This window comes from Zalophus californianus, chromosome 12 (genome assembly GCF_009762305.2).
Source record: "Zalophus californianus isolate mZalCal1 chromosome 12, mZalCal1.pri.v2, whole genome shotgun sequence".
Classification (NCBI taxonomy): Eukaryota; Metazoa; Chordata; class Mammalia; order Carnivora; family Otariidae; genus Zalophus; species Zalophus californianus.
In genome coordinates, this window is record NC_045606.1 from 55642760 (window position 1) to 55668329 (window position 25570).

Sequence of the window (25570 nt, forward strand, 5' to 3'; positions counted from 1 at the left end):
GTCAAGAACTACGTTTTGTTTATTTCTCTTCTACCTCTGGAATCTAATTTGTACCCAGCGGGTATCTAATTGCAGGTAAGAGAAAAAGGGGTGTGTTGGGGTTTTCAATCCAGGAGACAGATTCAGAGTTCCAGCAGCAAGGGAAAATTGACCGTGGTCCCCCGTGACTGGGGGCTCTGTGAAGGCAGCGGCTGCCCTCATCTCTTCCTACTCCGCAGAAACCAACATGGTATTTAACACATGGTAGGTACTCAGTGAATATTTGGGGAATGATGAATGAGTTGACAATTCCTCCAGGGAGAAATTCACTTTAATCCATTCCCTGGGTGAAAAAGAAAGGGCAGGGTGGAGGTGGGAGGGAGACTGAAGGGCAGAATCTGACATTTTGAAGCACAACACGTACACGAGGGCCTGAACTGTCCTAATTGTCCTAGAAACTCATCCCCAGCCCTGCCCTCAGACTTCTCAACCTAGAATAATCCTCTGATTGGAGAGCCCCTGACCTCTGCCATTTCCATCCTCCTACCCTCTGGGCCAAACGGCTGTTGTAGGTTTTGCCTGCCAGATTTAGCAAATAAAAAACCCAGTTAAATTTGAATTCCAAATGAACACCAAATAATTTCTAGAATTAGTAATTCTTAGGATAAGTATGTTCCATGCGATATTTGGGACATCCTGGTACTGAGAAAATATTTGTCATTACGTGAAATTCTAATTTAACCAGGTATCCTATATTACATATGGCAATCCTATTCGGGAGGCACACTCTGGATTTGCTTTCCACACACGGTGCCTTTTCCTAAACTGTCCCTGGGTACAAGTCCTCAGTTTCATCCCTTTGCACACCATTTAAATCCAGGCTCATGTTTAATACTATGGAAGTAACATCAAATGTCAAAGCACCATTTATTAGTCACACAGTATTTGATGGAACCTCTGAGCCAGTTTAGCCCTTGTTCTCAGATTAGAAAGGGAGCAGAAAGAAATTGAGTTCCTTTGCTTGGTTTCCACAGCAAGTCATTGTCAGAGCCAGAATTAGGATCTAAGAGTCTGAATTTGGAGGAGCACGGGATTGTTTTTCCTCTCTTCCTCTGTTGAGAACTTTATTCTTTTATTCAGTCCTTCATCTCTTGTTAGTCTTCAAATTGCTTGGAAATCCCCCGAAGGGATGCAGCCAAGGGGTTGGGGGAGGGAGGAACAATGGCTTCAGTAAAAGAAAAGCACCTATTACAAGGCAGCTTCCCTGCAGGCCGCTTATGTGACCAAGACGTCCAACTCTGGCTGGAGCCTATCTTGGCGTCTGTAGGCTAACTCCGAAATGTCCCTTTAGAAGCACCTGAAGCAAGAGAAAGAACACAAGTGACTTCCTCATTGTCTGCTCGCATCTGTCTCTATCTTGTTCTTGTCCTTAGAGAGATTACAAAGGGAGAAAAAAAATGAAAGAAGAAACAAGCCCCTTGGTTGATTTTTTTTTTTTTTCCGGTCTCTCAAACACTGAGTGAAATTCGCAAATGGCTTAATTTTTGGAAGTTGTTTTTATGCGAAAAGATTGGATGTTAGATGCTTCAACCCTGCAGATCTCTCTCCAGCCCAACCCGGATTCACATCATCTTACAGTAAAACCATCTGCTCTTTAAAACATTCACACGTCTTAAAATATACAAAACTCAAGATCTACCTTCTCATCTAGGCTCTGAATACATTCTCCTTGGGCTCGGTTCCTTCTAGAAGACAATTCGTAAAACGTTGCTTATTATTTGGAAACGGGTCTGCAGTTGGTCCAATTTTATCCATTGCCTGGCTCATCATTCTAAAACACACGGGTATGGAAACAGGTTATTAGCTTCTTAAGCTTCCAGGTGCAATATTGTGCAGAAGTCATTTCATTTCACAGCAAAGCAAAAGAGACATAACCTCCATATGAAAGAAATAGAAGTGTGCATATGGAATTGAACCAGTTTTTCTTTGTTGGAAACTGTGCCACAATTGTCTGAACTACAGTCCTTTATGAAACCTATTGGAGACCCAGGACTTGGAAAATGTCGAGGAATTTTACCAGAAGACCAAACCATAAGCACTTGCCTTCTGTGTTCTTAAATCTTTAAGTACAGATACCAACCATGATGCCAACCCCCAAAGTGCATCTTTTTTTAGGGTAAAAATATCTTAATAACTGTGGACTAGAATGGTCTGAAATACCTTATACCTTTAACTGACAGGTACAAAAGCACCCTGACAGATAAACTAGATATTGTGGTGTAATGATGAGAGCAGCATTTTGAAGCCCAAGCTGGTATCTTTGCATCTCTGTTGGAAAGTATCCTAGGTCAGAGAAGCCTGAGTTCCCAGCTAAGAGCCCCTCTCTGAACAGGGACACATTAGGGTCAACGTCCTGCAAGTGTTTGTGCCTCAGAGCTCAAGAACTAAATAACCACGCCTGAACAGTCTCAGATTTTACCCTACTTTGGAAATAGATTAACAATGTTTAGTATTAATGAGGAAAAAATTAAGACATTCTTAATACAGAGGGACATGAAACCTTGGATGCAAACAATGTAGGTTTCTAGAAGTTCTGATGAAAACAAGACCTCAGGCAGAGAATAACACAATGTTTGTAAATTAGCCTGGCTAGATGAAGAATTTCTGTTCAGTAGCCTGCCGGGGCTGTGGTCCAGGGGAAACTGCATGATAAGCTCCACATCGCTTTTCTGCCGTCTTGGGAGGCAGAACAGAGCAAAGAGGACCTGCGGAGGCTGCCATGGCTTTCCAAGAACGAGCTCAAAATGGACCCTCTGGTGACAGCTCCATCAGAGAACGATCAGATACACTTAAAAATGAACATCTCTGTTGACATTTTTTGGCGATGGCCAAACCTGTCCAGTTTCTGCCTACAGATCAGCAAACTTGAGTGAAGGCACTCCAGATGAGAAGCGGTTATGTTTTCGAAAAGCACCACCTCGCTGAAGGTGGGTCTGATGTGCCTGCGAGGGTGATCTCATTTGCAGAGCATGACACAGCTGGCTTTGTGCAAGATGGACACAGAATACAGATGTGAGGCAGAGGAGTGGCTGGGTAGAGCCGGACTCTGACATCACCTCCAGAAAGAAATATGTGGGCAGCATTCTTCACGGCTTTATGTTTCCACATCTCAGCTCAGGGCATATTGATTGCTTAGTAGTTATACCAAGCAATTCAGGGAACTTAAAATCCTGGCAGTACAAGAGTCCCCTTCTGGGGAAGTTGTTTTGGTTTGCAAATTGCTGCGAGACAGGCTCAAGCAGAACTGAATCTTCGGATGTTGCAAGGGTTTCCACATCGTTCTGCCTCTTTTTCTCCTTCCAAATGCTGGCCCCCCCCGGAAAGGTGGAGGGATGTCTGCCTGCTGAGGCCGTTCAGCCCAGCAGGAAGCAGTCCTGCACGGGACCACCATCTGTGGACAGCACTCCATGTGTTTGCTTGTGAGATGGGCTCATCTTGCGTTCAGCTTGGGGTCTGTCTGAAGCGGATGATTTCCCTCACATTGCTATTCTGCCTTCGCCAAGATAAATGCTGAATTGTTTGTTCTCTCCGAATGATATCCTGAGTGCTGAAACCTCCAAGATGAAAACCAGTGCCCCCGCCCCCCACCCAATTCTGGATTCAGCTCACACACAGCAAGTTGTGCAATCTCTTGGGACCACACTACTCTTGCCAACAGAAAATTAAAACCAATTTGGCCAGATAATAAGGAGCCATGAACATAACTCTTTTTTCTTAATTTGCCAGGAATTTGATGTTCCCACAGGGATGACAGGGAGGCATTCAGAGAGGTTTTAAGGGAAAAGAAGTTGAAAGGGAAAGCACACTGTTCCATTTTCTTTTCACTGAAGGGTTGTAATGCTTAATCCAGACCTACAGCAAAAAAGATTCACGAGGTGAGAGGGCATAGGAGTTGTCTTGTTACCAAAAACATACTCCCGTAGTGCTGAATTAGCAAAAGAGGATATTTCTGTGGAGCTGAGTAGACGGAGGTCCTGCATATAGAGTCTAACTCAGAAATACCTTGAGTTGTGAAATGATTTTTGTTGTTATATGTGTTAATAAAGACCTCAGAATTTTTTTTTACGTCTGTAATAAAGATGACTGGATGAATATCAAATGATAGAGATTTGAGCTGGGTAGTTATTGTTTCTATTTACTGAACACCTGCTAAATGCTATGTGTGTTCTAAGTGCTTTGCATGTATTGGTATATTCTTTTTAAAATTGATTTATTTTTTATTTTTAACTGAAATAAAGTTGACATACAATATTATATATAGTTTCAGGTGGACAACATGGTGATTAGACTATTACATACATTGCAAAATGCCCACCACAATAAGATTAGTTACCATCTGTCACCATACAAAGTTATTACGATATTATTGACTAAATTCAATATGTGGTAATTTTCACCGTCACAACTTACTTATTTTATAACTGGAAGTTTGTACCTCTTAGTCCCCTTCACCTATTTCACCCATGCCCCGACCCTCCCCTCCTCTGGCAGCTACCAGTTTGCTCTCTGTATTTATGAATCTGTTTCTCTTTGTTTGCTTACTTGTGTTTTTTAGATTCCACCTGTAATAAGATCATATGGTATTTGCCTTTCTCTGTCTGGCTTACTTCGCATAGTATAATACCCTCTAGGTCTATCCATGTTGTCACAGGTGGTGAGATCTCATTCTCTTTTATGGCTGAGTAATATTTCATTTACACACACGCCCACGCGCGCACACCCCCCCCCCACATCTTTATCCATTCATCTATCAGTGGACAAGTGGGTTGTTTCCATATCTTGCCTATTGCAAATAATGCTGCAATAAACAGAGGGGTGCATATATCTTTTCTAATTAGTGTTTTTGTTTTCTTTGGATAAATAGCCAATAGTGGAATTACTAGATCATGTGGTATTTCTATTTTTAATTTGTTGAGAAACCTGTCTCCATACTGTTTTCCACAGCAACTACACAAATTTACAGTCCCACCAACGGTGCACAAGGGTTCCTTTTTCTCCACATCCTTGCCAACACTTGTTGTTTCTCGTCCTTTTGATACTAGTCATTCTGACAGGCGTGAGGTACCATCTCATTATGGTTTTGATTTGCATTTCCCTGATGATAAGTGGTGTTGAGCATCTTTTCATGTATTTGTTGGCCATCTGTTATGTCTTTGGAAAATTCTCTGTTCAGGTTCTCTGCCCATTTTAAATGGATTGTGTTTTTTGGTGTTAAGTTGTATGAGTTCTTTACTATTTTGGATATTCACTCCTTATTGGATATGTCATTTGTAAATATTTTCTCCCATTCATTTGCTTGCCTTTTAGTTATGTTGATGGTTTCCTTCACTGCACAGAAGAAGCTTTTTAGTTGATGTAGTCCCAATTGTTTGTTTTTGCTTTTGTTTCCTTTGCCTGGGGAGACACATGTAGAAAAATACAGCTGACCTTTGAACAACATGGTGGTTAGGGGCACCCACCCCTTGGACAATAAAAAATCCATGTATAAATTTTGACTCCTCAAAAATTTAACTAATAGCCTACTGTTGACTGAAAGCCTTACTGACAACATAGTCAATCAAAATATGTTTTGTATATGTAGTATATACTGTATTCTTAAATAAAGCAAGCTAAGGAAAAGAAAATATTGCTGTCCTGTAGAAACTCCACATAGAAGGGGGTCCATGCAGTTCAAACCCATGTTGTTTAAGGGTCAATTGTATTACTGAGGCCAATGTCTGAGAGTTTACTACCCATGTTTTCTTTTAGTTTTATGTTTTCAGGTCTTACATTTAGGTCTTTAATCCATTTTGAGTTTATTGTTGTGTGTGATGTAAGAAAGCGGTCCAGTTTTATTCTTTTGCATGTAGCTATCCAGTTTTCCCAGCACCATTTATTGAAGAGACGGTCTTTTCCCCATTGTATATTCTTGCCTCTTTTATCATAGATGAGTTGACTGCACAAATGTGGGTTTGTTTCTGGTCTCTCTATCCTGTTCTATTGATCTATGTGTCTATTTTTGTACCAGTACCATACTGTTTTGATCACTATAGTTTTGTTGTATAGTTTGAAATTTGTGGGATTGTGATACCTCCAGGTTGTTCTTCTTATATTGGTATATTCTCGATCCTACTTTGCAGATACAGAAGTTGAGGAAGAGAGAGGTGTGTGACTTGTCCAAGGTCCCAGAGCTAGCAAGTGGCAGAATTTAAACCCAGGAGTCTAGCACCAAAATCTCTGCTCTTAACTACTAGATTTTACTGCCTCTCAGGAGGCTTTAATCTTATTTTTCCCACTCTGGCAGGTGTAATGAGATAAGCATAAAAAACAGCAGTTTGAGGTATCCCCAATTTTTGATACCCCCAATCTGATTCTACAGTGAAATAAAGTAAATAGTGCCACACACTTGTATTGTTAACATAACCTCTCTTAAGATACTTCTATATGAGTAATGAAATCAGTAATTTAAAGGCTTCCAATAGTAAATATACCTAATCAAACTATTTAATTGAACATTTTTCAAGTCTTGATTTTTCTCGAGACCTCCACTCCCAAGTCAAAATTAATAAGGTCAGTGAATATGACTAGAGAACAAATAGAAAGATGCTGTGTTTCTATTGTTGAAAATAGAAAATAAAGCGTACAATTTTAATGTTATTAATATGAAGAATGTTATTACAAATTTTACTTGCCTCATTGCTCTGCCTTTGATTCTGTTCCATTGATCTATGTGTCCGTTTTTGTGCCACTACCATACTGTTTTGATTACTATCGATTCAGTGATTGTAACTCTTGTGTCATTAGTAGTGGATATGTTCATAGCCTCGTTCTTGCTCTCATGAAATGGAGATATAGATGGCTTTACATACACCCTTCATCTGCCCTTGCCTTCTTGCCTGTTAAAAATGTATTCATGGGTAAAATTAAAAAATAAACAGAAGTAGCTGGATCACACATTGCATAGTCATTTGTAAGCACAATTGGAACAGCACATCAGTAACTATCAAAAGAAATCATGACAATGGAAGAGTGGAGCCCTCTCATTACAAACATAACCTTGAATCAGCTCCAATATCTTTTTTAAAAAAGGAAAGAAAAATCACTCCAGAACCCCAGTATTTTATAATTTTTAACCAATTAGTTGCTATGTGTTTCATAACTTGTCACAACATATCATGTGTCCTGACTTTATAGATTAGAATAGCCAAGCTGGATGAATTTTGCCACAGTTCAGTTCAGCTATTCATTCATTCAACAGATATATTTACTGAGTGCCTCCCATGTGTCCCAAAATATTTGTCCCTTAGAGGCATCTCCTCAGAAACTGAGTTCCCTATACCTTGTGCCCACTAAAAATGCTCTGTGTATTGAATGGTATCATTTTCATTAAATACTTTGGACTTTTCTCCCTTCTAGCTTTCAATTCCCTTTCCTGGCAGCCTCCTTCCCAAATGAGTGCCTTTCTCCAGGACAGCACAGGGAAGGCAAAGACCTTTCTTCTTAGTCCAAAACACCCTCTACAGATTTCATTTCCCTTCTGAGTAAATAAGAGCTGATTAATTTCAGAACCTCAGTGATAAAGCATCCTGAGCTGGTGCTCATTGTCACCTGTCTTTGGTTGTTTGTCATCAGCATGCCTGAAAGCCACACTGTCTTGTCTGTCATTGTTTGGAAGCAGATGGAGCAGAAATGTGCAGGGATGGTTGCTGTTAGTGGAAGGAATCAACGTTCCTAGTGAGAGGCAGACTACTTCAGAAATGATTCAAAGGCTTTTCGCTTAAAAAAAAAAAAAAGATTAGTAAACGGCTGTGGACTTCTGACTCGAAAGTTGATTTTGGCCACAAGGAAGTCAGAGTCAGTCCTGGGAGGGGAAGTTAAGGTGGTGAACCCTGAGTAAAAAAATTATACCATCGTTCTATCATGACTGTATTCCAAGTGCCATAATTAGAAACCTCTGAAAACCTCACTCCCTCTCTCTCTCTATATAGCTCTGAATTTCAAAAATATGATGGATTTATTCTGCTTGAAAATAACATTCCTAGGGATGAAAGACACTTGGGAAATCCTAGAACAGGAAATTATCCAACCTCTACAAAGCAATTAACAGTCAATCAAAGTATATTTATTTGCTTTTCATAAAAAAAAACTTCATTGTTTACATGACTGCATTGAATTTTTATGAAGCCCATAATAGAAACTTACTGACTCATCGACAGAGCTTGAATTGATTCAGAAAATACTGTGATAAAAATCTCAGCTTGGTATTTTTGGCCTTCTCGTAGAGGAGAGGATCTCAGCAGCTCTTTAAAACAAATCCTGAAAATACAGTCCATTATTTGAGAGTTTGTTTTTTGTTTTCAGCCATCCTGTGTCTGGGTTTTTTCCTGTATTAATCATTTAGTGGTATCCTTTGGTCTACCTTGAAATAACGAACAAATGATGCAAATCACAACCACAAAATTCATCTAACAAACACCGGGAAGCAAATGAATCACAGGACCATTGGGAGATGGATTTTTAACTTGTTACTGAAGCACAAAACAAGACTTGTGCCTAAGCCAGCAGCCTTTTTCCTTTCACAACAGATGTGAAATATGTTCCCTCCCCTTGGCAAGGAATCACCAGAGGTTGGGGGAGCCAGTTTGGTTTAATTCAAAGTCACCTGAAGTCTTGTTTGAAGTTCATTAGGGTGATCTAATTAAATTCCACAGACATTTATAGAGCTACCTCATGCAAGGGTGTATGGGTGCTGGGGTCTATGGGAGCCACAGTGAAGCCCAAGACACCAGCACAGCCCCTCAGAATTCAGATGATGGGCATCCCCAGCAGCAGCATTATACAACCCTCATCCTAATTGGTTTCAGTGATCCTAAGAAATTTACTAGGCATTGAACCACCTTGAAAACCAAAGCAAGTGTAAGCAGCCTATTTCCTGGAACTTCTGGCATCTCCATGTTCTAGATAAAAACTAGAAAAGGAAAAGTCAAGCATTTAACACACGATTCACTTTGGAAACCCTTTTCTCGCACATCGATTTTTATAGCTATGTAATGTTTATGCCAGTGTGTTTTCTCTGTGATAATAATTTACTAAGTTTTACTAAGCTTATTTAGATTTATTTAGACTGAATTAATTTAATTTTTTAAAAGAGTTCCAATTTTTAATTACATCTTTAAAGTTCACATACTTAGTTCTCGATGTCTCCTATCATTTTTTTCCCAAAGCTTAATAGTGGTAGCTAGCATTCATTGCATTTGCTCTGAGCCCAGAACCATATGAAGTACTTTTTTTGTTTGTTTGTTTCTCTCCTCCTGTTTCTTTCTTTTTTTTAAAGATTTTATTTATTTATTTGACAGAGAGACAGCACTTTAATATATTACCACGTCTAATCCTCACTACCCCTATGAGGTGGATATAATTACTGTCCCACTTTTACAGATGATGAAATTGAAATTTAGTAACTTGCCTGAAGTCATACAGCCACTGAGCGGATTTGAATGCTGGCTAGTGTCCTTTGTCCCCAACCCGCTCCTCCTTCCATATTACCCATCTAGTACCTTCTCCCATCTTTCGGGCTTCAGATTTACTTCCTTCCTTTACACTCTTGGCTCCACATAAAATAACCAGAAGAGCTGTTCCCTGCACTGTGTGAGTCTCAAGCTCCTGCCCCGACTCTGAAGTCACCATCCTTACTCTACACCATAATCCATCCTTGTCTGCATTCGTGGTTCTCGAACAGGGGTGATGTTGCCACCCTGGGGACATTTGGCAGTGGCTAGAGACATTTCTGGTTGTCAAAACTGGGGGCGGGGGGGGTGCTACTGGCATCTAATGGGTAGAGGCCAGGGATGCTGCTGAGTATTTCAACAATGAACAAGACAGTTGTCCAGACTAAAATGTCAATAGTGATGAGGAGGTTGAGAAATCCTCTACATGATTTTTCTACGTGATTGATCGACATGATACACTCCGCGTATAAAATAGGCTCTCTTCTGCTGTGAACTGTATGTTTTTGACATCCATTTTACTAATTAGGTTATCCAGAGGAACTAATCCAATACTTCTGTACCTCCAGTGGCCTGACACATACCTTGCCCAGAATATGCGCTTAATAAATGTATCAGTAATGATGAGTCACTCGCCTCTTTATTCACTCACTTCCTTCACTGTTCCACAGATAGTTATTGAATATCGTTTTATAGTAGGTACCAAACTGGACAGTGGCAGTAAAATGTAAGCAACACAAATATACCCCTACTTTCAAGAAGCTTATAGTCTAGCGGGAACTTGAACCATAGATGAAGAGCTGAGTGCTGGAGTGGGCGATGTATGGGAACTAGGGGTTGGGGAGCATAGCAGAAGCGAATAGCCAGAGGGGACGAGGTGGTGAGAGAGACTTCCCAGAGGAAGTAACAATTAAACAAACACCTAAAGGATAAGTAGGAGTTAAACAAATGAAGAGGAGGAAGTGGTCTAGGCAGATGACAGAGCATGGACAAAAGCCAAGAGATGAGAAAATAACACAAGTATGGGTGCTCATGCTGCAAGGGGCAAGTAAAGGGAAACCAAGGGCCTCGAAGCTAAGCATAAGTGTTGAATTTTATATGAAGAATAACAGGAAGACTTTGAAGGCCTTCACAGAAGAGAGTGACTAGATCTGATTTTGTTTTTAAAGAATAAATCCGGCTCCACATCATTTGTCATCAGAGAAATGTAAATTAAAACAACAATGAGATACCCTACACACCTATTAAAATGGCCAAAATCTGGAATACTGGCAACACCAAATGTTGACAAAGATGTGGAACAACAGGAACTCTCGCTCATTGCTGGTGGGAATGCAAAATGGTGCAGCCGCTTTGGAAGACAGTTTGGCAGTTTCTTACAAAACCCTTACAATACTTACAATATAATCCAGCAATCACACTCATTGGTATTTACCTAAAGGAGCTGAAAATTTATGTCCACACAAAAACCTGCACATGGATGTTTATAGCACTTTATTCATAATTGCCAAAACCTGAAAGCAATGAAGATGTCCTTCAGCAGGTGAATGGATTAATAAATGGATTAATAAACACATCCAGACAATGGGAAATTATTCCGCACCAGAAAGACATGAGCTCTCAAGTCATGAAAAGACATGGAAGAAGCTTTAATGCTTATGACTAAGTGACAGGAGCCAGTCTGAAAAGGCTGCCTTCTGTATGATAACAACCACATGACATTCTTGGGGAAAGCAAAACTATGGAGACGATAGAAAGATCAGTGGTTGCCAAGGATTAGGGGGCAAGAAGGGGATAAATAGGCAGAGCATGGTGGATTTCTAGGACAGTGAAACTACTCTGTATGATACTGTAGTGTTAGATACACACCACTGTAAATCTTTCCAAATCCACAGAACACACAACCCCAAGAGTAAACACTAATTGAACTCTGGACTTCGGATGAGAATAATGTGTCATTGTAGGTTCATTGTTGTAACAAATGTACCACCCTGGTGGTGGTGGTTGGGGGGCAGGGAGGTTGGTAGTGGGGGAGGCTATGTGTGTGAGGAGACAGGGAGTACGTGGGAAATCTCTGTGCCTTCCACTCGATTTTGGTATAAACTTAAAACTATTCTAAAATAATCTGTTAAGAATAAAACAAGATTCACTCTGGGTGCTATGCTTAGAATCAGCTGGGAGGTCAACCGTTAATGACAGTCACAGGGAAGAATTTCTTTGGGGCCACAAAGTGCCTCTACAACTTGATGTCAAGGTTTTGAAATGTATGAGGAATGACTGGGGAGTCCTATAAATCCTAGTCAATAAAAGTGATTGCAATACACAAAAGTTGAAATCTTTGCACATGTATTACACCCAGTCTGAAGAAAGACTACATTGCTACCAGAGCGTGTCACCCTGGGGGCTAAAACAGTAAGACATAGCAGTATGTCTTTAGTACCAGCTTCCAGACTTGGAGGTGCAGCCCAACAGTATAAATGAGGATATTAGTCTCTCATAATTGAGGACATCAGCTGTTGATTTCATCCTGCCTAGTAGATGTTCAATAAATATTTGTTTGCAATGAATTGGATTAAATTGGATTCCATGCTCACCAAGCAACTTTCTGATCACAATTTGTCTTCCTGTGAATCTTTCTTATGAGCATTAAATGTACTGATTAGCTGACACAAGCTTTCTAGTCTGGTTTACGTTTCTATTTTTGCCATAAACAACTAAGCTGGCGTTATGATTGATGGATCTTTCCTCTTCGTGTTTGGTCAGTATAGTGGACACTTGTGGCTGTTTATCCAGCATCCATATCTCATTCCTCTCCAGTCAGTAAACTCGTTTTCCAGGTAGTTACCTATCATTCCACCATGCAGTCCTTGTACTTCTGGGCTAGCCGTAGGTGGTCTCTGACTCTCTTAGGACAATCATCACATTTGACCAGGGCCACAGTGATTGGTTTAAATGTTGGCATGTGACCTAAACCAGTATAATCTAAGGGAAATTCAAAAGGCTTTCTTGGAAAATTGGGACAGAGATGGTCTAATTCCTGATGAGGAAGGAAGTATGTAGTTCCTGGACACTGCTGCAAGCCAGATTGCTACTAACATGGTTAAGTTGAGGTATCAATGTGGCAAGACTATAGTGCCCAGTTACTTGGTCAAACATCTGTCTGTATATTGCTGTGAATGTATTTTTCAGATGTGATAAACCTTTAAATCAGTGGACTTTGAGTGAAATGGATTACCCTTCCTAATACAGATGCGCCTCACCCAGTTAATTGAAGGCCTTAACACAAAAGACTGAGATATCCCAGAGAGGAAGGACTGTCTTTGAATTCAAGACTGCAACGTCACCTCTTCCCCGGGGGTCTCCAGCTTGCTGGCCTGTCATGCAAATTTTAGACTTGCCAGTCCCTACAAATCCTTAAAATAAATTCTTTTGACAGATGATAGATAGATAGACAGACAGACAGATAGATATAGAGATATTTATATACAGAAAGATAGAGGTAGGTATAAGGATGGAGAGGTTGATAGATCTCCCATTGATTTTGTTTCTGTGGAGAACATTGACTAAGATACCTATCACCAGGGAACAAAGCAAACACACCAGGGAACAAAGCAAACACACAGAAGCAAGACCATTATAGGGGACACAAAGCCAGAGCCTGGATCAAACCTGGATCTGAAGCCCACATGTATCAATCAGGATGACTTCCGCTGCAAGCAACAGAAAGCCCAACTGCCTTAAACAGTGTGGCAACGTATGACTTAAAAGTAGAAATTCTAGTAGCAGAAGAGGCATCAGGGTCAGTTGACCCAGCAGGTCGTGTTGTCACCAAGGGACACTGCTCCACAATCCATCATGACTCTCCCCAAATCTGACCCTCTCATACTCATTGGAGCACAGTGATAATAATCAGAGATGCCCTTTTCTTCCTTTATATCCAGTGGAGGAGGCTGGATTACCATGGTTCTGTCTTTCAAAAGTGAGGAGGGTTCTTCCTTTATCTCACATTAATTCAGAATGCATACAACCAGTATGCCCAACCCTAAACCAGTAATTTTCAAGGGGGTGAAAAAAGTGGGGGATTATCGCCATTGGCTTAAATCCACCAGGCCTACGTGTATGCCCCTAACTCACCCACAGCTCAGTGCGCCAAGCAACATGTATTGTTTCATCTTCCAGAACTGCTTTTCCTTCCAATTGCTGCATTTCTTGACCATGTGTGGATGCCCAGGCCAAAAATCTCAGGATCATCTGTCATTTTTTTTCCTCTCCTCCCTATTTATTCAGTCACCACAGTTTTATTTCTTCCCTTTGAAAGTTCCCCAAAATGCACCTTTTCTCTATAAGTATAAAAGGAGGGGGGGTGGGTACCATGCCAGCCATAGTCCAAGTACTCTCCACCTCGTGTCTCTACAGCCACCAGCGCCGTGTTTCGCCCTGCCCATCACCCTGCCTCCAATCTCCCCACTCCTCAGCATTTCATTACCTAATGATGACCTCTTTCTGCTTTGGGTCCGATTCAAGAACACACCAGAGCTCCTCCTTGCCCACTGAGGCAAGCCAAAGTCTTGCGGCTCTTGTCGGGGGCTCCTCTGATGAAGTCCCATCAATCTCCATTTTCCAGTTAGGTCTGTCTTTCTGGGTCTTCCATCCCCAGCTGGTACTACACTATGTAAAAATGACTTACTCTGCAAAGGAGCTGTGCAGAGCTACCCAAACAACTTTATTGCAAATATTAATGATTTATCTATCTTGCCATTTAGCAAGTTGCACTTACTGGATTCTTTCTGTATACCCAGATAGTGTGGGAGGCAGGAAGAAGTAAAAAACAGAGTCCTGTCCTTGAGCAATTCACCATCTAGTGGGAGGGCCAAAGATAAGCACTTACAAACAATAATCCCTCCAACAAAAATTGTGGTTTTTAAATATTTATCACACAAAAACAAAAATTGTTCATCACAAAGGTTATATATGCGTGTAGTGCATATATTTTGTAAAAACCCAGGCATTATAGACATATATATATAAAATTAAAATATATATATATATATATATATATATATATAAAAAAAACCCCTGATGTTCTGCCTCCCTAGTTCTTACTTAGTAAGAATAACATGATCACAGGTAACATATAATGTATGTATATACACACACACACACACACACACATATATATTTATTTACATTTTACAAAAGATAGCATCATTCTATACATATTATTCTGCAAGTTTTTCTCAATGTCTTTTGATAACATAACTGATTCTTTTTTTAATGGCTGCATAATGTTCTTTTGAATTCAGTAGTCCTCTATAAATAATCACTTATTCCTCCTATTTTTTTCTATCACAAATAAGGCTTCAATGAGCATTCTTTTACACGTTTTCAGTAGTATGCTGGTAAATCTTTTAACGGTTGGCTCTCTGAATAAAAAAAAAAAAAGGCAGTCCTGCTTTGTAATATTTGCCAGTTTCCATGGTGTAAATACTCCCACTATTGGTGATTTCAAGCTACCAATGTGATACCGCCGTGGGCGGAGATAGGATGACATGTAGGCAAGCAGCTCCAGCTAGCCAGTCCAGTCAGCTCTGGAATACCACTGTATATTTTTTGGTGCACATTCTTTTGAGTGTTTTACAACACAGGAAAGCAAGATATTAAAAGGCAATTATCACTTTGCCAGACAGAGGAAACATAACTACCTTATTAGCTGTAATAAAGTTGAACCATGAATTAAATGCGTTTCTTTTGGATTCTAAAGAAGACCCTTTATCTGTTACCTTAAATAGATTCTGTTTAAAAGCCAAGGAAATTTCAACGTGTTTCTTTTTATTTTGCCACCTGAGAAAATCACTTACGCAAAATAGACTGGATATATGACTAAATATATTTTAAAGATTCAATAAAAGTCCCATTAAGTTCACCAGTTAGTATATTCAGGCGCAAACACACATGAGAGAAGAGAATGCTGACCCCTCCTCTCATTTTAACAGGGCTGAATTACACACAGGTGCACAGAAGAACCACCTGAAACTTGGCAGTGTGTCCGAGTCACCGGGAAGGCTTATTAAGCCACTTATTGCTAGGCCCCAGCCACGCCATTCCTGATTCCGTAAGCCCAAGGTAGGGCTAAGAATGTGTATTTCTATGGAGGTCCCCAGTGATGCTAATGCTGATGCCCTGGAGACCACACTTGGAGAACCATCAATCTACACAGACTCTGGGCCCAAAGGCCAGATAATCTTCCATATCCTGGTATCCTGTGAATTTCTGCCACTGGATGAGATCTCTTTAGCTAGAGACATTCTCCTGTTAAACCACATTAAATTTAGAAACATAGTAAGTTCTTATCAGTAATCAAAGTATTTGAGAATAGGCTTAGTAGAGGAATGGCACAAATTCCTTTTTATAGAGAAAAGCATACTGAGATGTGTTCTCTGTAAATGAAGGGCAAGGTTAATGATTGCCATTAGTGTTAGTAGGAAGGGTAAACCTTCAAAGTAGTATCAGTAGTTAAGGAGCTCAAACTTATTCACAGTAGTGGTCACACCAACATCTGGCTGTGAATCCTGTCCCTGCCAGTCAACTGTGTAACCTTGAGCCATGTATTTAATCTCTCTGTGCCTCAGTTTATCATCTGTAAAATGGGGATGATCGTAGTAATAGTGACCTCATAGGGTTATAGAGAAGATATGAAAGGTATACGACCTGACATGTGGGAAGAACCCAATGAATATTGGCTGGGAATTAGATCTCCAGTTCCATATTAAGAAGAAAGTATTTAGGCAAGTAAATTTGGGAAATACTGAGAAATAAAGTAAATATGTTCCTTTGTTACAGAACTTCTGTGTACCTTTTATATGCCAGTGAACACTGTGATTCTGCTAGAAGAGGGTATGATTCATTGTGTTTCCAAGTGTTATTTAGCCACAGAACGTTTTTTGCAAGTAGTATTTTGAGGATAACAATTTTTATAATATTGTTACAATCATGGTAATAAACCAGTGTTATTGACTTAAATATACAGCTGAAAGAAATTGGCATGTGGCCCCAGTATACCTAGGCTATAGGGGCAGGATTGGGATAGAACAAAAAACAAAAAAACGTTTTTGTTTACTTACTAGAAAAATAGTAAGAATTTTCTATGGCCCTTCTGAAGTGGTATTATTTCCCCCAGTCATCCCTTTATTCTTGCCTGCATTTAATATTTCCAACAACTATTCATTAAGTGTCTCTAAGTAACAGGCAATATATAGGTGCTGGAGACCCAATATAGAATAAAATTTAAAAAGTTCCTGTCCTCATGGAGTTTCCCTTCTAAAAGTCAGAAAATATACAAATAAACAAGTAAATAGGTAGTATGTCAGATGGTGGTTAAGTTTAATGAAAAAATTGAGGTGGGCAAAAAGGAGAAGAAAAACTGCAAGGCAGTGGCCATTGAAGCAGAGATTGAAGGAAATGCGGGAGCAAGCTCTGGGGACACCAGAGAATACTACGGTCCAGGAAGAGGGAAGTTAAGTACAAAGAAATATCCTAAAAGAGAGCGTGCCTGTGTGGCAAAGCTGAATGAAGGAAATAGAGAAAGAGAAGTTACAGGGGAGGCTGGAAAGGTACAGGGGTCCACACTGGAAGAAATTTGTATTAGTTATCTTTTGCTGCATAACAAATCATCCCCAAAGTTGCTGGCTTAAAACAACAATAACTACTTACCTCCCCCTAACAGTTTCTACGTATGAGGAATATGGGATGGTTCAGCTGGGCACTTCTGGCTTGGAGGTCTCATGAGGTTCTGTCAGATGTCAGCTGGGACTGCAGTCATTCAAAGACTTGTTGGGGGCTGGAAAATCCACTTTAAGGATGGCTCAGCACACACCTAGCAAGTTGGTGTTGGCTGTTGCCTGAGACACTCAGTTCCTCTCTATTTGCTCTCTCCAGGGAGCTGCTGGAGGATTCTGCATGTTCACTGGCTTCCCTCAGAGCAAGCACTCCAAGAGACAGAGACAGAAACTGCAATGCCTCTTAAGCCCTAAATTTGCAAGTCACATGCTGATTCTGCATGCAAAGGCATTATAAAGGCGTGAAAATCAGGATGTGAAGATCAATGACAGCCATCTGGGAGGCTGGCTACCACACCATTTTAGGGTCTCTAGCTTTTACTTTGAGTGAGATGAAGCAATTGAGGTTTGGATGAGAAGAGAAATATGGGCTGACTTGTATTTGTAAAGGATTGTTCTGAGTGCTGTGTTGAGAATAGATTATGGAAGGATGAGTAGGAAGGGTGGAAGTGGAGAGAACAGTTAGAAGGCAATCTCAATAATCCAAGTGAAAGGTTATGATGGCTTGGACCCAGATGGTAGTGGTAAAAGTAAGAAGTGATATATAGTGCTCTGAATATACTTTGAAGTTAGAGCCAACAGAATACCTGATAGATTAAATGTGGGTTGTGAAAAAAGAAGAGTCAAAAATTACCCCAGGGCTTCTGAACTTTTACCTTTTTTGCCCTCTGCTACCTCCTGGCACCAGCCTGATCCACCAGCCATGGAAACTTATAGAATTAGGAGGGGAGCTTCCAGGGTATTGGTAGAAGATTACTCAAAGTCTATCTAAATGACACTAATTCAGTACCCAGCATTTTGCATAAAAGGATCCAGGTGTTATTTCTTTTTGTTTGTTTGTTTGGTTCTGGTGTTTGTTTTCTTTTTTAAGATTTTATTTATTGATTCATAAGAGACAGACAGAGAGGCAGAGGCAGAGGCAGAGGGAGAAGCAGGCTCCCCCTGGAGCAGGGAGCCCAATGCAGGACTTGATCCCAGGACCCTGGGATCATGACCCGAGCCGAAGGCAGACGCTTAACCGACTGAGCCACCCAGGCATCCCCCAGGTGTTGTTTCAAGTGACCTATAAAAAACAAAATTGTTGCAAACCATTGAGAACTTTAAGGCATTTGTGGATGTTCCCAAAACTATAGCTGGGCCAATTATAATCTCTCTGCCCTGATTTCCCCCTACCTAATTGTCTTACGTGATAAAATGTGACTCTCCAGTTTTTGTTTTAACTCCCCATTAACAGAAAAATTCCTGGAATCTGTCAGCAGTAGAACATGTTCAACCCCTACAGATTTAAATAATCTTTCTTTGCTTTCTAATACAAGCAATGTTTATTTAAACTTTTAACTTTTACAAGGATTAAAAAATTGCTCATTGATCTGATATCTGAATATTTATGCTGAATATTCCAAATCACCGTGGAGATTAGCACTCTGCAGAACGATGTTGGAGTTACAGATATTTGCAGTTTAACTGACTAAAAACTGATCTGTTCTAAACTATGTCTTTCCATAGATCCTGAGTTTTGGATTCCCTGAAAATGCGCAAAGCGATCTTACTAAAATTTTTGAAGACTCCATGTTTAATTATTATAACAGGTCTTTGAAAGTGCTGTTATTCCTTCACTTAGTCACATATCCATTCCATATTGATCTTACATGACATTCAAGTCTTGTGCCCTATACCGGTGATTCAAATGTGGACAGATCCTTGATCTTAAGAGCTTACGCTGTATTGGGAAAGAGATAAGAAAATACACAAAGCGCTACTGTAGAGGAAGGACAGGACATTGCGGGAACATGGAAGAAGGACCCCTGCCCAGTCTTGAAGAGTCAGGGAAGGGGGATTATGAATAAGCCAAGACCTTAAGCACAGAGTTGGGTGCAAGGGCACTCCAAGACAGAATCTGGTACAAGAGAGCATAAGGAACATTCAGGGAACAGCAAGACAATTCAATAAGGTTAAAGCTTACTGTGGATAGTGGAAAGTGAAAAGACCTCCAGAGAGGTAAACTGGTACTAGTCCAGGAAGTGCCTTAAACTTCAAGGAGCTTATGGTTCATCCAGAAGTAATGAGGAATCATTGAACAGTTTTAAGCAGGGCAGCTCTAAGATATGTTAGTAATTTGGAAAAGTCACTCCATCCACAGTTTGGAGAACAGAACATGGATTTGGGATGGAATGAAATCTAACCTTTCCTCTATCTCTTCATCCTATCACCACATTCAGGTCACCATCATCTCTCTCTGGTACCATGCATCAGTGCTCCCCAAAACCCCTCAATCCATTCTCACCAGCCAACTAAAAATGCAAATCAGATCAGGTCACGCTCCACTGAAACATTGCTTTGGCAATCCGTTGTCCTTACAAAAAAGCCAAAATCCTTAATAGGGTTCATGAGTCCTTGCTCAGTCAGGTCCAAGTTTCCCACCCAGTTTCAGCCCATCTTTACTTCCTTGGGTCTTTTCTTTTCTTTTTTCTTTTCTTTTCTTTTCTTTTCTTTTCTTGTCTTTGTCTTTGTCTTTTCCTTTTTCTTTCTTTCTTTCTTGCTTTTTTTTTTTTTTTTTGAGAGACAAGGAGCACACACAAGTGGTTGGAAGGGTGGGGGAGAGGGGGTGGGGCAGAGAGAACACAAGTGGGGAGGGAAGTGCAAAGAAAGAATCCCAGGCAGGCTCCACAAGCATTGCAGAGCCCAGCAGGCTCAATCCCACAATCCCGAGATCATGACCTCAGCTGAAATCAAGAGTCCAATGCTTAACTAACTGAGCCATCCAGGCACCCCTTTCCTTGGATCTTGCAATTCCACTCATGATGGGTTTTCTTCTAGTTCTTCCAAGGGACCAAGTTCTTGTTCCCACTTGTTCCTGGAACTCTAAAGGGGCTTTTTTTCCTGCCTAGAATACTGGACTCATCTCAGGGATGTGGTACTTTATCTCTGACTAAATTAAGCTCACCACCACACACTGGACACTTTCATTACACCTCACACCTCTCTTCTCATTTCACTTTATTGAAGATGCTTACTGAATCCCAGCCTTTCCCACTATACTGAACTCCTCCTTCCCATCTCTCTCGTTAGTCATGGTTCCCTGTAACCTAGCGCAATACTGGCTCAGTGTATCACTCACTCATTATACAGAAAGTCCCCAACTTACAATGGTCTGACTTAGGACTTCTTTACTTCACAATGGTGCAAAAGCAGTACACATTCAGTAGACAACATACTTCAAATTCTAAATTTTGATCTTTTGGGGCCCCATGGTAGAATACTCTCTCATAATGCTGGGCAGCAGCAGTGAGCCGCATCTCCCAGTCAGCTACATATCACAAGGGTAAACGTTACTGACACACTCACAGCGATTCTATATGCATATAGCCATTCTGTTTTTCCCTTGCAGTACAGTATTAAATAAATTACATGAGCTATTCAATACTTTGTTATAACACAGACTTTGTGTTAGATTATTTTGTTCAACTGTAGGCTAATGTAAGTGTTCTGAGCGTGTTTAATGTAAGCTAGGCTAAGCTGTGATGGTCAGTGGGGTAGCTGTATTAAATGTAATTTTGATGTATTATATTTTCAATGTATGATGGATTTATCAGGATGGAACCCCATCATAAGTTGAGGAAGATCTGTATATTAAATAAATGAATGATGGCAAGAAGACAGTTAAGCGGTGTGTCTGAAATGAAGAGGTAGAAGAAAGAAAGGATGGATTTGAGTCTTGAGTGCTCAGAGTAACTGGAAATCAGCTGTAAATGAGGGGGAAGAATTGAGGGTTCTTATGTGTCTAGTTCTCCACTGTATTGATGAGCATTGGCTGATGCCTGGTACGTGGTAAAAGAGTCAATAAATATCTGTGTCAAATGAATGAGGCTCGATGGGTGGAGCCATCACTCAGGTTTCTGTCTTGGTCTAGTGAGCAGCTCCATTCCCTGAGAGAGGGAAAACGTGACCAAAAGTGCTTTACCAACAGTGTTTCCAACAGCATCACTCAGCGATTTATTTTGAAGAGGCCATACAAGTATTCAAAATGACATTCTACCAAAAGAAAAGAAAACAGCATGAGTATGTTTAAAATATTATTGGACTATATTCAATTTGGTGTTTATTTGAGTATTTTAACACTTTAAATTGTAACCAGTTATTTTCATTAGAATTATTTCATCTGATTGATTTCCAATTTTGAGAAAGACAAGATATGTTTTTGGATGGGATGCCTCTGAACATTGTGGCTGCAAATTGAAAAAAAAGGAACAAAAAACAAAAAAACCCTCCTTCCTCTTAAAGGGGAAGAATTACAGAGATTCTCTAAAAACCTCTCTACTGTGACCATTTATCCATCTTTTAACTTTAAAACTGTAACCCATATTGTTTGCATTTGGGATTTTAAGTTGTGGAACCAGGTAGTAGTGATGATTGCACAATGTTTTGAATGTACTTACTGGCACTGGATTGTATACTTTAAAATGGTTACAATGGCAAATTTTCATTTTGTGTCTTTTACCACACACACACACACACACAGATTTAATACGAAACATGTGTTCCCCAGACCTAAAAAAGCTTGACCACTTTATGCAACTTAGATGTTTTAGAAATGTGAGAAGCTTCACTCTGCTTGTGAGATGCTTTTGAAAAGCCCAGCGGGGCAAGGCTGTGGAGATTTTTTCTGGCAAGAAGATTTGGAACCCAGTGTCTGGGAAAGGAATGAAATTCAGGTTGTGTGTGACACGACTTTGCAAGTAAGAAAAAGAGAATCTGAGAAATAACAGAAAACAACCACTTCCCAACCCTTTTAAGAAAAGGGTTGTCCTTGATTCTCCCTCCATCTAATTCAGTTTGCTTCTCAAAAGTTGTATTGTTGGAGAATGTGACTCTGGATAAAATTCTGTGCTTAAGAAATCCAAGAATGTGGCCTATACAATAGTTTTCAGCTTTGTCACCAACAAGAACACACTTGCTTATTATTTTCCTTCAGTGATGGCATGTTTTGAAAGGTAATATCTATTAGACAATATCGAACAAACTGTCCTTGTTCAATAAAATGAATTCATTCCTGATTTTCTACTCCTCAACTATGTAATACATATATACCTCCCCATTGTGTCTCTGATGAACATGAGGTAGCCAGTGTTACTATACTCCGTTGATATAATTCCAGATAAAAGCAAAAAATTGATATTTACATTTATCTGTCAGCTTTTGCATCCATAAATGCCTTTAGACATATAGAAACACTAAAAATTCATTAAGCTCTTAGACATACTGAAAATAGCTTAAACACCTCCATTGCTACCTTCCTGGGTTCTAATAAGGAATCACTACTCTAATAATTGGCGTTTATATCAGTGTATCTTAACAGAAAGGAGGCAGCCGCCTGAATCAGGTTTATCAAAATCACTTCAGGGACTTGTTCAAGCTCTGCATTTCCCTGAGCCCCTGCGGAAAAACTGGTACACCTTCTGAGTGGGGGCAGGTTGATGGGGGTGGTTTTTTCTCTCTTGAGAATTACTGGTGCTGTAGTGAGTCACTCTGTCCAATGAGAGTGGATTGTACTCTCTTTTAAGTGAATTAGGGCCAAGAAAAGAATAAGAACCAAACACTGATTTATATAACCCTTCATGTGAGGCTTTCACAGCAAAATAAATTTCTAATGGCAAGTTGTTGTCTCGTTGTCTAGACTGAATAATGTGGGCCAAGAAATGATACATAAAGTGCTCTAACAAATTGATAAGAAAAAAATATTAAATTTCCAATAAAAATGAGCAACAATAATGGACAATTCCTAGGAGAAACTAAAGTTACTAACAACTATTGGGGTGGGAGGGTGGGGAATGTTTCAACCTGACTAGGACCTGAAAAAAGTAAAATTTCAGTGTGGGCTTCTGCTTCCAACCAAATGGTTTAACAAGGACCAGATTTGTCCTCACAATGAAACAATGAAAACTAAACAAGCTGCAGAAAATAGCGATTTGCATGACACTAGACATCAGACAATGGAGAGAGTGATTCCTGAGAGGTGGGGCAGAAAAATGAGGTGAGCCACATGATTGTCCAGCTTCTGCCTTGAGAGAGAGTTTCCAGGCTTTGGCACAGCGAGGAGGACTCAGGCAGAGACTAGGGAGCTCCCTGAGTTGAAAAGATGGAGCAAGAGAGCGAGTCCAGGGAGACTAAGGCATCTAGAATTTGCAGGATAGAATAATGAGAAGGAAAAAGCTGCATTCTGGAGAGAACCCCAGAAATCTGCAGAGGGAGGTTCCTGTGCAGTCTTTGAGTACTGATTAGCACATGCATGTGAGGAAAGCACCAGAGGCCGGGGAAAGAACTCCCAGAAGGATTGAAGTAGACACTGCCCGGCGCTCACCTAGGGCCTGTCCCACCAGCCACAGTGAAAAATCTCATGATTCACAGGACACGGCACAATACTCAAAAGAATCTTGCCTCACTAGTAGGCAATTCATCTTTGAATGAACATTGCTCTGGTCCCACCTAACAAATCTTAAAAGACACAAAGGATCAAACTGTTTCCAAGTAATTTATCTGCATTCCAGAACAAATCCCAATGTGAATACAAAAATATTCAGCACCCAGCAAGGTAAGATTCACAATGACTAGATTCCAATGAAAAATCGAACAGGCACATTAAAAAGAAAGAAAATAAAACTCATAATGAGGAGATATATTAATCACATTGCTGATTAATGTGATAGTATTAGGGGGTGCCTGGGCAGCTCAGTCGGTTAAGCATCTGACTTCAGCTCAGGTCATAATCTCAGGGTCCTGGGATCCAGCCCCACATCAGGCTCCCTCTCCCTCTGCCCCTCCCCCTGCTTGTGCGCTCTCTCTCTCTCGCTCTCTCTCTCAAATAAATAAGTAAAATCTTTTTTAAAAAATGTAATGTGTTAGACTTGGCAACTAAAAACAATATAGCAGTTATTATACAAATATATTCCATATATTTAAAAAGTTAGAGACATAGAAGACATAAAAAAAGACCCACATCAAACTTGAAGATGAAGACTACAGTAGGTAGGAATAAAAAATACACTGAATGAGATTAATAGCAAATTTGACATCGCAGAAGAAAAATACTAGTAAATTTGAAGACATAGCAATAAAAACTATCTCAGGTATACTGAGAGAAAAGAGAATCAGAAAAATAAACAGAGCATTACAGAACTGTGGGACAACTTCAAGAGGCCAAATATACATGAGATTGGAGTCCACCAAGGAGTGGTGAGAGGCAGGAAAATATTTGTTGGAACAATGATCAAAATTTATTCAAATTTGATGAAAACTATAAACCCACAGGACTAAGAATGCCAACTAACCCCAAACACAAGAAATATAAAGTTACAAGGCATATCATAACAAAGTTGTTCAAAACCAGTGATGAAGAAAAAAATCTTAATATCAGCCAGAGAAAGAAGATATGTTCCATGCAGAAGAAGAAAATTTAGTCTGACAGCAGATATGTCGCTGGGAAAAAATGCTAGTGGAAGGGAGTAGAAGAATATCTAAAATACTGAAAGAAAAACATTATTAACCCAGAACTCTATACTCACGGAAAATACCTTTTTTTTTTAAGATTTTATTTATTTATTTGACAGAGACACAGCGAGAGAGGGAACACAAGCAGGGGGAGAGGGAGAGGGAGAAGCAGGCTTCCCGTGGAGCAGGGAGACCGATGCGGGGCTCGATCCCAGGACCCTGAGCCGAAGGCCCATGCTTAACGACTGAGCCACCCAGTCACCCTTCAAAAATGAAAGCAAATTAAAGGCTGTTTTAGACAGGCAAAAGACCCAAAAGCTAAAAGAATTAATCAGCAGCAGCAGTAATTAATTAACTACAAGAAAAGTTATGAAAGTCCTCAGACAGAAAGTGATACCATACTGAAATACAATGGAATGAGGAGATCCAAAATGGGAACTATGTGGATAAATGGAAACGACTGTTTTCATTATTTAAATCTCTTCAAAAGATCTAAGCTGTTTAAACAAAAATGATAAGAGTTGAAGCACAAGTAAACTGTATGACAATAGCACACAAGGTGGAAGAGAAGAAATAGAACAATAATATGGTTTCTTACCCTCCTATAACTTAGTGTCTATTTGCAGTATCAGTCAAATCTTCAGCACTTTATGACCATCAATCGATCCCGCAGATCTATTTCCTTAAAGCTATACACATAGATGCTTAGGGGTGTTTGAGGCAGCA

General features: G+C 40.0%; 1 long non-coding RNA gene across 1 annotated transcript; it reads right to left on the minus strand.

Moving 5' to 3' along the window:
* Nucleotides 1-933: 933 nt before the first annotated feature.
* Nucleotides 934-25570, minus strand: LOC113910969. The gene is made up of 3 exons (XR_003516340.1): nucleotides 25443-25570; nucleotides 1679-1810; nucleotides 934-1336 (listed from the first exon to the last, which is right to left on the minus strand). It is a non-coding gene; the product is annotated as an uncharacterized LOC113910969 (long non-coding RNA).